Raw genomic sequence first — 16,114 nt, forward strand, 5'->3', positions numbered from 1 at the left:
TAGGATTCGCGCCTACCGTACATAGACAAGTAGTTTAATGTTACCAAGCTAAGGGTATATTTCTGGTTTAAACCCACGTAGAATTAGTTTTAGTACTTGTGCCTATTTCGTAAAACATTTATAAAAACAGCGCATGTATTCTCAGTCCCAAAAATATATATAAAAGGGAGCAAATGAAACTCACCATACTGTATTTTGTAGTAAAAATACATATGACTATATTGAACAATGCAGGATTGGCCTCGAATTCACGAACCTATATCATTTGTATATTTATTAATATACATAGTTGTAACCGAACATGTATATATATAAATTTGTTAGTTATATTCTTTTTATATTAATAATATTTATATGTTTCGTTTATTTATTTTGTTATATAAAAATATTAATTTTTTTGTTATGTTCTATGTATTAAATATATATATCGTTTGTTTGTTAAAATCTAGTAACTAATATATTCTTAATAATGGTAAAAATGATAATAACTACAATACTTAGTACTACTAATAAAGATATTAATTTTTGTTAATAATAATATTGATGATAGTCTTTAATTATAAATTTCATAATGACAAAAAGTGTAGTAAAATGGATAATTTAGTAATAATGGTAGTGAAAATAATAATTTTTAATATTAGTACATAATACTTAATAATAATAATTATAACCATCTTATTACTAATGGTATTCTTAATAGTAATACTTTTGTTAATAACAATAATAATTCCTAAATGTTTTTAATACTAATATTAATGATAGTAAAGTTTACTTTGCATCATAATAGTGGTAATACATAAACTTAGCAATAATAATAATAACTACAATTGTAACTATAATCATAGTAATAATAATACTTGTATCAATATCAATAATAATAATAATACTAATACTACCTAATGATATTATTTAGTAATAACAAAAATGATAATAATATTAATCCTATTATTTACTAACATAAAAACAATAATTATCAGTAATAATAACAATAACAATAATGATATTATTAATAATAATAATAATAATAATAATAATAATAATAATAATAATAATAATAATAATAATAATAATAATAATAATAATAATAATAATAATAATAAATGAAATGATAAAAAAAATTTGAACTACCTTAAATGAAAAGGGCTGTTAAAAAGAAATGATCCATTAGGGACTCGAACCCCCGACCTCCCGCTCACCTGCTAACACAATCTACCACCCTTCCATTTTCTCTTTTCTGATTATTACCCATATTATATCTATATATCGTATATCTATCTTGTTCCTAACTCCTTCTTCTTCACTCCAATTTCAATGTCGACCAGGGTATATCAATCATCAAAACAGAAATTTAAATACTTCAAAATAATAACAATTTACTATCAAATGTTTATATTACATGAAAACAACAAAAAAAAAAAAATTTAAAAGGATTGCAATCAACACAAAAGCTGCTGTCACAGCTTAATAAGAAAAGAAAAATAATGTTTTCATTTTTTTTTAACGTTTTGGATCATGGTTACAAAATGAATTTCGTTTCAAATCATTACTAAATTCTTTTTCAATCATCAATTTAAATAGAAACATTAAAATAGCTTCGAATTTGCTTGAAGAACATAAGTTGACTTTTTGGGTTCTAATTTTGACTCTTCAAATTCGAATTGGTTTTGACGAATTGAAATCTGAGAATTTGAGGAAACATTCAAGACGTGAATTAGGATACTTCTGTATTTTTAGATTTTAAAGAAAAATTTGATTTCAAATAAAGAGCAAAAAGTTACACCACAGAGGTATCGTAGGAAAAAAAATAACCCAGTTAGATTTAATGGACTGGTACTATATAGAATTAGGTGTATGCAAAGATGAAAATGGAAAGCTTAATGGTTCATTATCACTAAGTGATTCGATTGGGTACTGTGGCTGACGTCCAGAAATCACAAGCGGAATAGGATTCCAGAAAATAAGAAAAAGGTTGATTGTGATATACTCCTTTTTGTATCTAAACCTGTATATATCTTTTTGTATGTAAATTTGTAAATATCAGTATTTAATTCCTTATTTGTATAACTCTTATGGTTATTTATTTATGTTTATAGATTACAATTAATTTCATTAATAATTATAACTATAATAATAATAATTATTAATGGTAATGTAACAACAATATCTAATAAAAATACTAATATTAATCTTAAATTGAAATTTTGCTACCAATTATAATAATAAAGTTATTTACAATAGTTAATAATAATAGGTAATGATCATAAATCAAATGTATCCAATTTCATATATTTATATAATAATATTAATAATACTGATATTAATACTATTATTAATATTTATGTAAGTAATAATATTAATATAGCAACCATATCTTAACTTGTATTATATATTGTTAATTACGTAATATCTATTAATCATATAATATATTATATAATAACTTTTATTGAATCATTTTATTTATAAATTTTATGTATGTTATCAATCTACCATTGTTAGTATATATTTATTCATTAATAAGTTTGTTTGAGAAAATAAAACTAGTATGTCTAAATGCTATGTTCAAAGTTTCTAATATAAATTTGAAATATTATATACATATTGATTACATAACAAGTTTTTATTTTTAAATCCTAAACTAATTACATTTAAAATTTTAACAACTAAACCGCATAACATTTTATCATTATATTTCAGATTATAACATATATATATATATATATATATATATATATATATATATATATATATATATATATATATATATATATATATATATATAGTTACATTTCTATTTAAAAATCAGTTGTTCGTGAATCGTCAAAATTGGTCAAAGGTCAAATGGTTTCATGTAAACTGTTCCAAAATTTAAAGACTCAACTTTACAAACTTTGCTTATCGTGACGAAATTATATAAAGATCCAGTTTAAATTTGGTCGAAAATTCCCGGGTCGTCACAATATTCGGCTTCGATCATTCACCCATATAATGTAGTTTCAATTACTTGTGTCTATTTCGTAAAACATTTATAAAACTGCACGTATTCTCATCCCAAAATATTAGATTTTAAAAGTGGGACTATAACTCACTTTCACAGATTTTTACTTCGTCGGAAAGTAAGACTTGGCCACTGGTCGATTCACGAACCTATAACAAATATGTACATATATATCAAAGTATGTTCAAAATATATTTACAACATTTTTAATACGTTTAAATGTTTTAAGTTTATTAAGTCAGCTGTCCTCGTTAGTAACCTACAACTAGTTGTCCACAATTAGATGTACAGAAATAAATCGATATATATTATCTTGAATAAATCCACGACCCAGTGTATACACGTCTCAGGCTAGATCTCAACTCAAAGTATATATATTTTTGGAATCAACCTCAACCCTGTATAGCTAACTCTAACATTACTGCATATAGAGTGTCTATGGTTGTTCCAAATAATATATATAGATGGGTCGATATGATATGTCAAAACATTTGCATACGTGTCTATGGTATCCCAAGATTACATAATATATTAGAATATATGTATAATACAATATAAGTTAGCTAGGATATGATTTGTATAGAATTGTTACAATATTTCCCGTAGCTACAACAATAAAAAAATATCCAATCTTGTTTTACCCATAACTTCTTCGTTTTAAATCCGATTTCAGTGAATCAAATTGCTATGGTTTCATATTGAACTATATTTTATGAATCTAAACATAAAAATTATAGGTTTATAGTCAGAAATATAAGTTACAAGTCATTTTTGTAAAGGTAGTCATTTCAGTCGAAAGAACGACGTCTAGATGACCATTTTGGAAAACATACTTCCACTTTGAGTTTAACCATGATTTTTGAATATAGTTTCATGTTCATAAGAAAAATCATTTTCCCAGAAGAACAACTTTTAAATCAAAGTTTATCATAGTTTTTAATTAACTAACCCAAAACAGCCCGCGGTGTTACTACGACGGCGTATATTCGATTTTACGGTGTTTTTCGTGTTTTTCGGTTTTAAATCATTAAGTTAGCATATCATATTGATATAGAACATGTGTTTAATTGATTTTAAAAGTCAAGTTAGAAGGATTAACTTTTTTTTGCGAACAAGTTTAGAATTAACTAAACTATGTTCTAGTGATTACATGTTCAAATCTTCGAATAAGATAGTTTTATATGTATGAATCGAATGATGTTATGAACATCATTACTACCTCAAGTTTAGTAGGTAAACCTACTGGAAGTAACAAGAAATGATCTAGCTTCAAAGGATCTTGGATGACTTGAAAGTTCTTGAAGTAGAATCATGACACGAAAACAAGTTCAAGTAAGATTATCACTCGAATTAAGATAGTTATAGTTATAGAAATTGAATCAAAGTTTATATATGAGTATTTCCTTGATTTAGAATGATATCTTACTGTAAACAACAAGGATTTTTTGAGGTTGGATGATCACTTTACAAGATTCGAAGTGAGCTAGTAAACTTGGAAGTATTCTTGATTTTATGAAACTAGAACTTGTAGAATTTATGAAGAACACTTAGAACTTGAAGATGGAACTTGAGAGATATCAATTAGATGAATAAAATTGAAGAATCAAAGTGTTTGTAGGTGTTTTTGGTCGTTGGTATATGGATTATATATAAAGGATATGTAATTTTGTTTACATGTAAATAAGTCATGAATAATTACTAATATTTTTGTAATTTTATGAGATATTTCATGCTAGTTGCCAAATGATGGTTCCCACATGTATTAGGTGACTCAAATGGGCTGCTAAGAGCTGATCATTGGAGTGTATATACTAATAGTACATACATCTAAAAGCTGTGTATTGTACGAGTACAAATACGGGTGCATACGAGTAGAATTGTTTATGAAACTGAACGAGGATGTAATTGTAAGAATTTTTGTTAAGTATAAGTATTTTGATAAGTGTCTTGAAGTCTTTCAAAAGTGTATAAATACATATTAAAACACTACATGTATATACATTTTAACTGAGTCGTTAAGTCATCGTTAGTCGTTACATGTAAATGTTGTTTTGAAACCTTTAGGTTAACGATCTTATTAAATGTTGTTAACCCATTGTTTATTATATATAAAGAGATGTTAAATTATTACATTATCATGATATTATGATGTATTAATATATCTTAATATGATATATATACAATTAAATGTCGTTACAACGATAATCGTTACATATATGCCTCGTTTCGAAATCATTAAGTTAGTAGTCTTGTTTTACATATGTAATTCATTGTTAACATACTTAATGATATACTTAATTATCATTTTATCATGTTAAACATAGTGTATCAATATCTTAATATGATTCATATGTAATTAGTAAGACGTTGATATAACGATAATCGTTATATATATCGTTTTCGAGTTTCTTAATTCAATAGGCTCATTTTTATGTATATAACTCATTGTTAAAATACCTAATGAGATACATACTTATCATAATATCATGTTAACTATATATATATATATCCATATATATGTCATCATATAGTTTTTACAAGTGTTAACGTTCGTGAATCACCGGTCAACTTGGGTGGTCAATTGTCTACATGAAACCTATTTCAATTAATCAAGTCTTAACAAGTTTGATTGCTTAACATGTTGGAAACACTTAATCATGTAAATATCAATTTCATTTAATATATATAAACATGGAAAAGTTCGGGTTACTACACACTCAAAGTGGATTTGCAAGATTGGAAGTAAGCTAACAAACTTGGAAGTGTTGTTGGTGTATTCTTGAGTAGTTGTTTTATAACTTGGTTTATGTATGGATTTATGAACTAGATTGAGCTAGATTTTGATGAAGATGATGAAGAACACTTGGAACAAAGGAAGAACACTTGAGAGAGAGTAATTTGATTCAAGAAAATTGAAATGGAAATGTGTTCACGTGAACTTACACTCTCCATATAGGCTCCATTAGTTTGTAATTTTGTGAGATATTTCGTACTAGATGTTAAATGATGGTTCCCACATGGTTAGGTGACTCACATGGGCTGCTAAAAGATGATCATTGGAGTGTATATACCAATAGTAAATACATTTAGAAGCTGTGTATTGTACGAGTACAAATACGAGTGCATATGAATAGAATTGTTGATGAAAATGAATAAGGATGTAATTGTAAGAATTTTTGTTAAGTAGAAGTACTTTGATAAGTGTCTTTAAGTCTTTCAAAAGTGTATGAATACATATTAAAACACTACATGTATATACATTTTAAAAGAGTCGTTAAGTCATCGTTAGTCATTACATGTAAGTGTTGTTTTGAAACCTTTAGGTTAACGATCTTGTTAAATGTTGTTAACCCATTGTTTATTATATCAAATGAGATGTTAAGTTATTATATTATCATGATAACATGATGTATTAATATATCTTAATATGATATATATACAGTTAAATATTATTACAACGATAATCGTTACATATATGTCTCGTTTTGAAATCATTAAGTTAGTAGTCTTGTTTTTACATATGTTTAGTAGTCTTGTTTTTACATATGTAGTTCATTGTTAATACACTTAATGACATGTTTACTTATCATTTCATGATTAAACATAGTATATCAATATCTTATTATGATTCATATGTATTTAATAAGACGTTGTTATAACGATAATCGTTATATATATCGTTTTCGAGTTTCTTAATTCAATAGTCTCATTTTTATGTATATACTCATTGTTAAAATACCTAATGAGATACTTACTTATCATAATATCATGTTAACTGTATATGTAACCATATATATGTCATCATATAGTTTTTACAAGTTTTAACGTTCGTGAATCACCGGTCAACTTGGGTGGTCAATTGTCTATATGAAACCTATTTCAATTAATCACGTCTTAACAAGTTTGATTGCTTAACATGTTGGAAACACTTAATCATGTAATTATCAAATTCAATTAATATAAATAAACATGAAAAAGTTCGGGTCACTACAGATGTCAATAATCAGACTGATTATCTGAGTGATTATCTGACTGATTATCTTTTCAGTTTCCAAGCTCTTTAAATAATCACCCTGATCATACATGTGCATTGGTCAGAGCTACATAAGAAAATGAAAAGAAACCAACATGATTGTTATAAAGATAAGAATAGCCTCCGACTCACTACTTTGTAGTTTTGTAGCGAAATTCAGGTTGTTGAGTTATTAAAACAATTTACCACCTAAATATACAGGGTATAAAATGAGAGTTACAATATTTCATATATTACACAAAAGCAATGCACGTAAAAGAATGTCGTGATGAACATACATTTCCAGTTCACCATTCGATTCCTCTATTAGTCAAAGCTATTTGAACACATATTATCACATAAACATTCAGAAAATGGCAAGAATATTATTTTGATCTCATGTCACATACAACTCGTATCATCTTTATTATGCGTAGAAAGTAGAAACTACAACATCATCAGATTTCATCATAAATAGCATGTTTCAGGTCAAAAACAGCATGTTTCGGGTAAAAACAACATGTTTTTCGTCAAATACAGCATGTTTGGGATCAAAACAACATCTAATGGGTCAAAAACAGCATGTTTCAAGTTAAAATATAGCATGTTTTGGGTCAAAACAGCATATGATTGGTCAAAACAACATGTTTCGGGTCAAAAACAGCATGTTTCGGGTCAAAAACAACATGTTTCGGGTAAAAACAACATCTTTTGCGTACCTAAAAGATAATTTTAAGTACCTAATCTTATAAAAAAGGGAACTTTTAGGTGATGCAATAATGACAACAAAACTAACAACAATCATAATTCATAAATTTAATTTCAAACAAACAGAAAAAAGCAAACCTAAACAGTGAGACCACCAACTTCTTTGATCTATTACAGTCAACCACAAATTAAACTCAAATTACTAAATTCAAGCTTCACACATCTATAACCATATGTATTTTTTTATTTAGAATCATATCATGTCCTATAAACATTAGAAATTGTATGAAATCAATTTAGACATGTACTTTTTACTGTGTAGACGACCATGATTATTGACCTTTTATTCAGTCGTAATCATCCCCGAACCCGAAACCACAAATTTTACAAAAACTACAATAAAATCAACAAAAGCAAAATTTGAAAGAAAAGCAAATTTTAAATGTCAATTCGTAACTAAAAATCACATACTCGACGTTGAAGACGATGACGGTTGTTGCGATGGAGAAGGTTACAGGCGGAGATAACGATGGTCATTGCGAAACTAAAGACAGTTATCATCCCCAAATTTAAAACCCTAAATTTTAAATGTTGCTGTTAGGGTTATGAAATTGACAGCAACTGTAGATGGCAGTCGCGGTGGTGATGCCTGTAGATGATGGTGGAGAGGGTGACGGTTATAAATGGAAACGGTGGTTTGTTGTGAGGGTTTTGAAATCAGATATAGGGGTTGATTGATTTTGGTTAGAGTTCAAGAGAAAGAGAGAGAACTAGACAATTATTTTAAACTACGGTTACACTTTAGACAATATAAACAAGGGTTAAGAGAACGAGAATTGCGTTTTTGTTTATTATTTTTTTAAATTTATTTAATTAATGTTAATGACATCATCAAGATGGTTTAAATTTTTTTATTTTTATTTTTATTTTTTTTAATGAAGAAAAAAACTTATTTATGATGTCATCATTTTAGAATTTTAATAGATACTATAAATAGACTAGTGAAATGACCCGTGAAATCACGAGTTTGTTTAAACGAAACAGTTTAATGATATGTTTTAGGTATTAAGTGAACGTAAATGCCAAAGTCATTTCGTTTATTACCCGTGGAACCACATATTCCGACTAAGAAACTTGTCGGTGTTTTTACAAACATATTGATATACTTAACTTATTCAGAATAAATGAACTACATTTATTCTCCCACCATTTTCTTTCAATTTTGATTACAATTATTGTTTTTCTTATCATAAAAGTTACATTATAACATTTTATTGAGACATATATTTCGCATACATATGTAACATAATTAATCCCTTAAAGAAAACCTATATTTTGAATAATAAGAATAATATAATAATAGTCCCTCCGTCCCACTACAAGTGTCCAGTTACTTTTTGCACAAAGTTTTAGCAAATTCCACTAACTTCATTCTCCACGAATCAGAAATCTTCTCTCGCCAGAATAACCATTGGTTGAAACATCAAGTAGATACTTGAAATAGGACATCCCGAAATAGAAAGGTGGATCATTATCATAATTTTCATTATTGTAGTAATATTGTTGTATATGTATGTAAAGCAGTATTGTTATCTCATCGTATTGTTGGTCAAAACAAAAACTGAAGTGCTACTGGTGATGTGAGCAAAAGAAGTAAACAACTGTAATTAGTTAGATATACATATCAATTTTTTGACAAAACGTGATTTATAGTATTCGTAGCCTATCAATTAAGAGAAATTTATTTATTTATTTATTTATATATACTAAATGTGGTGAAAATGTGTGTAGTTTCAGTTATATCGGATTGTAGTTTTGAGTTTGTGTTCACATTATAACCGATCCCTCAACTTCGGTTATATTTACACAACGACCCCTCAAGTTTACACTATTTCAGGGGTTAAAAGTGTAAATGTATAATTTTATTAAAAATAAAAGAAACTAATTCCACCCGAATTTATAACGGGTTCTATCTTCTCGTTCGGTGCGAGTTAAATTTTTTCGAGACCACCGTTCAATTTAGAAAAATCTTACGAACCCAACGGAACTAACTATACGCGAAACGGACAATTTTTAAAAAAAACATTAAACACAACGACAACCCGTATCTTTCCGCTCGCCACGAGTTAAATTTTTTCGACGGCAGCATCAGACTCGAGATAATTTTATGAACAAAACGAAACTAACCACGTTCGAAACGGACACTTTTTAAAAAACGCTAAACACAATGACAACCCGTATCTTTCTGCTCGCCGCGAGTTAAATTTTTCCGACAGCACCGTTACACTCGAAAAAATTTATTGAGCAAAACAAACTAACTACGTTCGAAATGGATACTTTTTAAAAAACGCTTAACACAACGATATCTAAAACGGCGCCTAACATATTGGCCGTGTTCTCCTCTGTAAATACACAACGCTACATTAAATATGAATACGCAGCCCGAAAGCCCCCGCCGCAACGCTCGGACCGGTGAAGATATATAAAGATAACTAATAGTGATCACATTTATGTATTCTCACCTTATAATAGCTTTATACCGTTGAGGAGAATTAGATGATTAGCATGTATCAATTATGGTAGTTAATATCATTGTACATAGCTCGGAGAAGGGAAAAAAAAAGTAAACATGAATAATTGCCGCTAAAAAAATTAGGGTATAAAGACGTGTCATATTAAGATTGAATAAATGAGTAAATATGATGAGTTTATATATTTAAAATGGGCTCATATGATATAATCATATTTAAGTGGGTAAATATGTTATTATTAAAGTTAAGAAGGGTATATATGATAAAATCCCCAACAAATAATAAAATATTTAATTAATGTTAATGACATCATCAAGATGGCTTATATTTTTTTTTTTTTTTTTGATTTTTTCTTAACAAAGAAATTTGCCTAATATAACATCATTATTATAGCATTTTAATAGAAACTATAGATAATAACTTCCACTCGAAAAAATTTAAAATTATAACACCAAGGCCAAAAGACTAAATTAAATTCGTTTAAGATACAATATCAAATGTAGAATTAATTAGTGCATATTCCAATTGTACTGCAAATTTGAAAATGTGACAATTTACAATTGTATGATCGTCTATGACATGATCATCAAGTAAGAATTCTTGTAGAATTAAAAAGGTTCAAAATTATTGTCATTGTCATCAAGTAACAAAATAAAAGCATCCAAACATTCATAACACAATCTTTCAATTTTAAACAAACATTCAGACAAAACTAAAAAAGTGAAAGACCAAGACTTTTCATTCTTTACTTGAAGCAACATATTCCTAATTTTGAGACTTATGTGTGCATGAGGGAGAACACATTTTCCCGAGTGTAAACAACTTCAATCAAAGTGAAAAGTGTAGAATAAGTACAATTTATATATAAGATTAAAAAAAAAAAAATTAGTGTATATATATGTTGTTACTTAACATTAATAGATGAATCTTCTAAATACCTACTTCAACCTCGCTAAAAACATATTTATTTCTATTAATTTGGAATAAAGATGTACATAATAAAATGTACATACACGATTTTTGAAATGATATTTCTGAGAGAAAATTTTCGTATGAATAGACAGAGATGTGGATCGACTATGTTTTTAAGCCCTTAGTTATTAGTTATTCCTATTAATTTGGAGTATTTATTATTTTTTCTATTACGTATTAAAATGTGTAGGTGGTTTATTTATTTTTTAATTTGAAATTTTATTTATATTAATTTGGATTATTTTGTTTGTTTTTGTATTACATATTTGTATGCCATTTAGCATTTAATTTTCGTTTTTCTATTTACTTATTAATTACCATTTATTTATCAGATGATGACATCACTTTGGCTTATGAAATTGTGACAAATGGCATGATTAAGGAAAATTAAAGGAAGATTAGTCGAATGATGACATACGTTAGAGATTTAAAGGATATATATATATATATATATATATATATTGCGATGCGATTCCAACATCAAAAACCTCTAAGCCGAACCGCCAATTCATGAATACGGTATGAGAAATTGACAATCGAAGTTTCCATCAAAGGGTTTTTCATTCAAATCTGCTGCTCCTCTTTCACAATATCTTATTATCAGGTACGATTCTTCTTTTATTGTATGTATTCATTTAAATCTATACATACTGTAAGTAAACTTAATCAATCAATTTGCTGCTATTTAGTTAATTTGTTAAAATCCCTGGCTTTAGTTTTCTTCTGGAAAATATTTAGGTTTGTTCGACCTATGAATGGACTTTGCTTTCACCGTTATTAGATCCGATCATCATCTGGTTGATTTTATACAATTAGACTGGTTTTAACCGGGCCGTATACCCGCCAGTATACCGGGTCTATTTTTTCAATATACTTACTTCATAATAATTGATAATTAATAATAGTAATGGTAATTAATAATTTAATAATAATAATAATAATTATAATTAATAATACAAATATGAGATATAATGTGTTCATCAGTTAGTTGTAGATACCATATAGTTTGAAATTGGTTGCGAGTACACTCTTTTTATTGGGTAGTAATATGTAGCATGATTTCTTTTCAGTCCAATTTATATTTATATAATATTATACATAAGTTATTGTTGTGTTATATATGTTCAAAATAAACGTTAGTCATAATTTTGTTGAGCCTTTTAAAACAGAAACATTTGAATGGGGATCCCGACGAATGGTAACTAGATGGGACCCGCCGGATATGGGGTCCGGGTTTGGGTCTAGGATTAACTATACCTGGTCCAACCAGCCCTAATACTTGCTTAACAAAACATTATTACGTTTTTTTCAATTTATTTTCGTTACCGACAAATACCAGCAGTAGAATAACTGACTTCATCATCATTATTGTATTTTCAACCTTTTTTTCAGGATTGTTTCTTTGAGTTGATTCGCTATAAAGATGTCGAGAATTCTGTTGATTATCGTTCTTGTCTTCTCGAGTCTAATAATAACGTCAAGTAACGGTAGTGGTGGGAAACAACAGTTACGGTTTAATGAAAAGAACGGAGAGTTTAGGGTTTTGCAAATAGCTGATATGCATTATGCTGATGGCAGCAAGAGTGGTTGCAAGGACGTATTACCAAATCAGTTTCCACAAGAAAATTGTAGTGATTTGATGACAAGCCGTTTCATTGAGCGCATGATTGAAGCTGAGAAACCAGACCTAATTGTTTTCACCGGAGATAACATCTACGGACCGGATGCGACAGATGCAGTACAGTCCATGAGCGCAGCATTTGCCCCTGCTATAAAGTCGAAAATCCCCTGGGCTGCAGTTTTAGGGAATCATGACCAACAATCAACAAACTTGTCAAGAGAAGATGTTATGAGGCATATTGTTGGAATGGAGAACACTTTATCCCAGTTAAATCCAACAGGTGGTGGTTTTGATGATATTGATGGTTTTGGGAATTATAACCTTGAAGTTCATGGAGCTCAAGGGACAAGTTATGTTAATAACTCGATATTAAACTTATACTTCCTTGATAGTGGAGACTACTCAACAAACCCTTGCGTTCCTGGCTATGGATGGATCAAACCGTCTCAAAAGTTTTGGTTCTACAAAACGTCTACTGAGATCTCACTAAAGGAGCTCTCACGAGGCGTCGTCGATCCTCCTGGACTTGTATATTTTCATATTCCATTGCCCGAGTATGCAAATTTGGATTCGTCAAACTTAACAGGTTCAAGACAAGAAGAGATTAGCTCTGCTTCTGTGAATTCGGATTTTTTTAAAACGTTTGTTGATAATGGTGATATAAAGGCTGTTTTCACAGGTCATGATCATATTAACGATTTCTGTGGCAAGTTAAATAATATTCATCTTTGTTATGGTGGTGGATCTGGATGGATATCATGGTTATGGGAAGCCTGGATGGTCAAGAAGGGCTAGGATGGTTGTCGCTTCTTTAGAAAAGGAATCACCAAATGGTGAATGTGGTGAAGTCGACTCCATAAAAACATGGAAGCGACTCGATGATCTTTGGAGATATGAGACGCAGCCGGCTTTTTCAACGACTATGCCTTGGAATTATTTACGACGTCACTAATAGTTGTTTCGAATTGTTTGGCAACAACTTTGTAATAATAAATTACTAGTTAAAGACCCGCGAATTCGCGGGATTCTTTAAAAAAAATTGTTATAGTAAAAAAGTAGAAACACGGCTTTTGTATGAGAATGATTAATATACGTTATATGAATTTTGAAATGCTGAACTTTAAATAACATAAATGAGTAATCAAATATAAATTTAACAATGTTGGAACACAATAATTATAATTATTCAAAATAAAATATATGTTAAAAATGAATTAACTGAACTTTATATAGGTGTAGTTTTCCGTTGTTTACTAAACAACTTCAATCTTTTGAGATAGTTGTGAAGTGTTGAGCGAAATATGAGATTACTACCAATAATTTTAATAATTTCGATCAACAATAAACTTATGTTTTCTTAAGTTTATGGTTGACTTAGAACAATCTAATGATGGGATCGCTAACTTATGTTTTCTTAAGTTTATTGTTGCCTTATTACCAATGTCGAAGCCATGATTTCAAGTGGTTGGTATCACAAATTATTTATAAAATAATCGAGTCGCCAACATATAAATTACAAACAATGATCAAGTAGAAAGTTAATTTTTTTAACACAAAAGAGTATTTCCATTAATCACAAAAGCTCGTGATTTTTATATGGGTATTGATATATTCACCATTGTTTTTACTACCATCCAAATATATCTTTATGACCCATATGAGTCATAATTTCTCTCATTTCAACATCCATATACCCAAAACTCATTTTCAAGACACCAAAACTTCTAAAATACTTAACTCGACATATGGGACGTCTTCACATTGACCGTTACCCAATTTGACCTTTTTCGGCCTAAACGGGTCAAGTGTCAAAATAGTCGGAAGCATCAATTTTCTTTATGGTATAGAAAGCATATGACCCATTTGGTATTTTTTGTTTTGAACATCTGGGGCATCTATGATACTTGAAACATTACATATTACTCCGTAATAGTTACAATAAAAAGGAAAATATTAATCACATATTAAGCTGAGCCATCAAAATAGTTGGAATCTTTTCAGGGATACTAATTTGTTTTGAGTATTAAACCACATTTTATCTTGTGGCTTGATAAAAAGTATCTTTATATACAATTCCTACTATAAAAATATTAAAACATAGTTTGAAATAACATAATGTACCATACAAACTATGATAATTCAGAAGTACAAACAATTCTTGAAACATCTTATTGTCTTCAAAACATGTCCTCCTTAAACCATTCCAATCTTCAATAACCATACCAAAATCAAGCATAGTCTTCAATCTGTCACAAGATGTTTATTGCGAAGCAAGCTTGGTATCTTTTCCTGAACAGACAACACAATTTCGGGAGATCGCAAGCTAAAGTATGGGATGGGTTCACCTTATCTTACACATTTTGTTGTCCAATTTGTGTATAGGAATCAACAAATCGTATCAAAGAAATAGTACAATATCATGCTAAGCATAAAATCGTTTTACCCATCATATTCTTATACAATATTAACAAAGTGATATACTTTGATTAGAATGGAACTCATGGAGGTAATTAAGTATTAAAAATTTAAATGTCTTCTAACATAAAAGTTCATGGAGTTTCTTTGGATATTCAAACACGATGAGGCCTATACGTTGTGTAGTACTTAATATTCTATAAAGTCAGCATAATTTTATAAATAAGTTTATTACTAAAGACATTAACTTTTTTGACCATCAATAATTAGAAGATAGACATAAAATTAAGCAATAATGTACACGAGTGTTTTAATACCTCTTGATCAATAAGAACCATACATGAATCAGGCATGTTGGTGTAGCTGCACGAGAACATTCTTGAATATGGTAGCCGTACGCATGAGCAAAATACTCAATACCCTTTTCAATGTAGGACCAATATTATACTTGTATTCCATCCCCAATGTGTTATCTACAACGTCTGCTATTTGCTATTTGCTATTTGCATTACTATTCCATCCACAAATCCTGTATTGTAAGATAAAAGATCAATGAAGACGATTCATTTCAAATTGCCGTGTAAATCTTTATATATTCACTTAGCTTACACAAATGTTCACAAAGATGTAGGTCGTATATTTCAAAACGAAAAGAGACAATTTATGGTTACAACAAAAGCTTATCAAGCGTACATACTTCAACCCAATAATTTCTGCATATTATTTGAATTTTATGATAATAATGCAATGAAAATGAAAAAAGGTTTACACAGAGTACTTTCATAGTAATATCACCCCCAAAACACACTTTTACCCTAAAAAATTAACAACTTTGCCTATTACCCCCATCATCACCCTTC

The 16,114-nt window shown here is 28.7% G+C and overlaps 1 pseudogene; it reads left to right on the forward strand.

Moving 5' to 3' along the window:
* Window positions 1-11,701: 11,701 nt before the first annotated feature.
* LOC139842427 (probable inactive purple acid phosphatase 29) lies at window positions 11,702-13,791 on the forward strand (annotated as a pseudogene).
* Window positions 13,792-16,114: the final 2,323 nt, after the last annotated feature.

This window comes from Rutidosis leptorrhynchoides, chromosome 4, assembly GCF_046630445.1.
Source record: "Rutidosis leptorrhynchoides isolate AG116_Rl617_1_P2 chromosome 4, CSIRO_AGI_Rlap_v1, whole genome shotgun sequence".
NCBI lineage: Eukaryota > Viridiplantae > Streptophyta > Magnoliopsida > Asterales > Asteraceae > Rutidosis > Rutidosis leptorrhynchoides.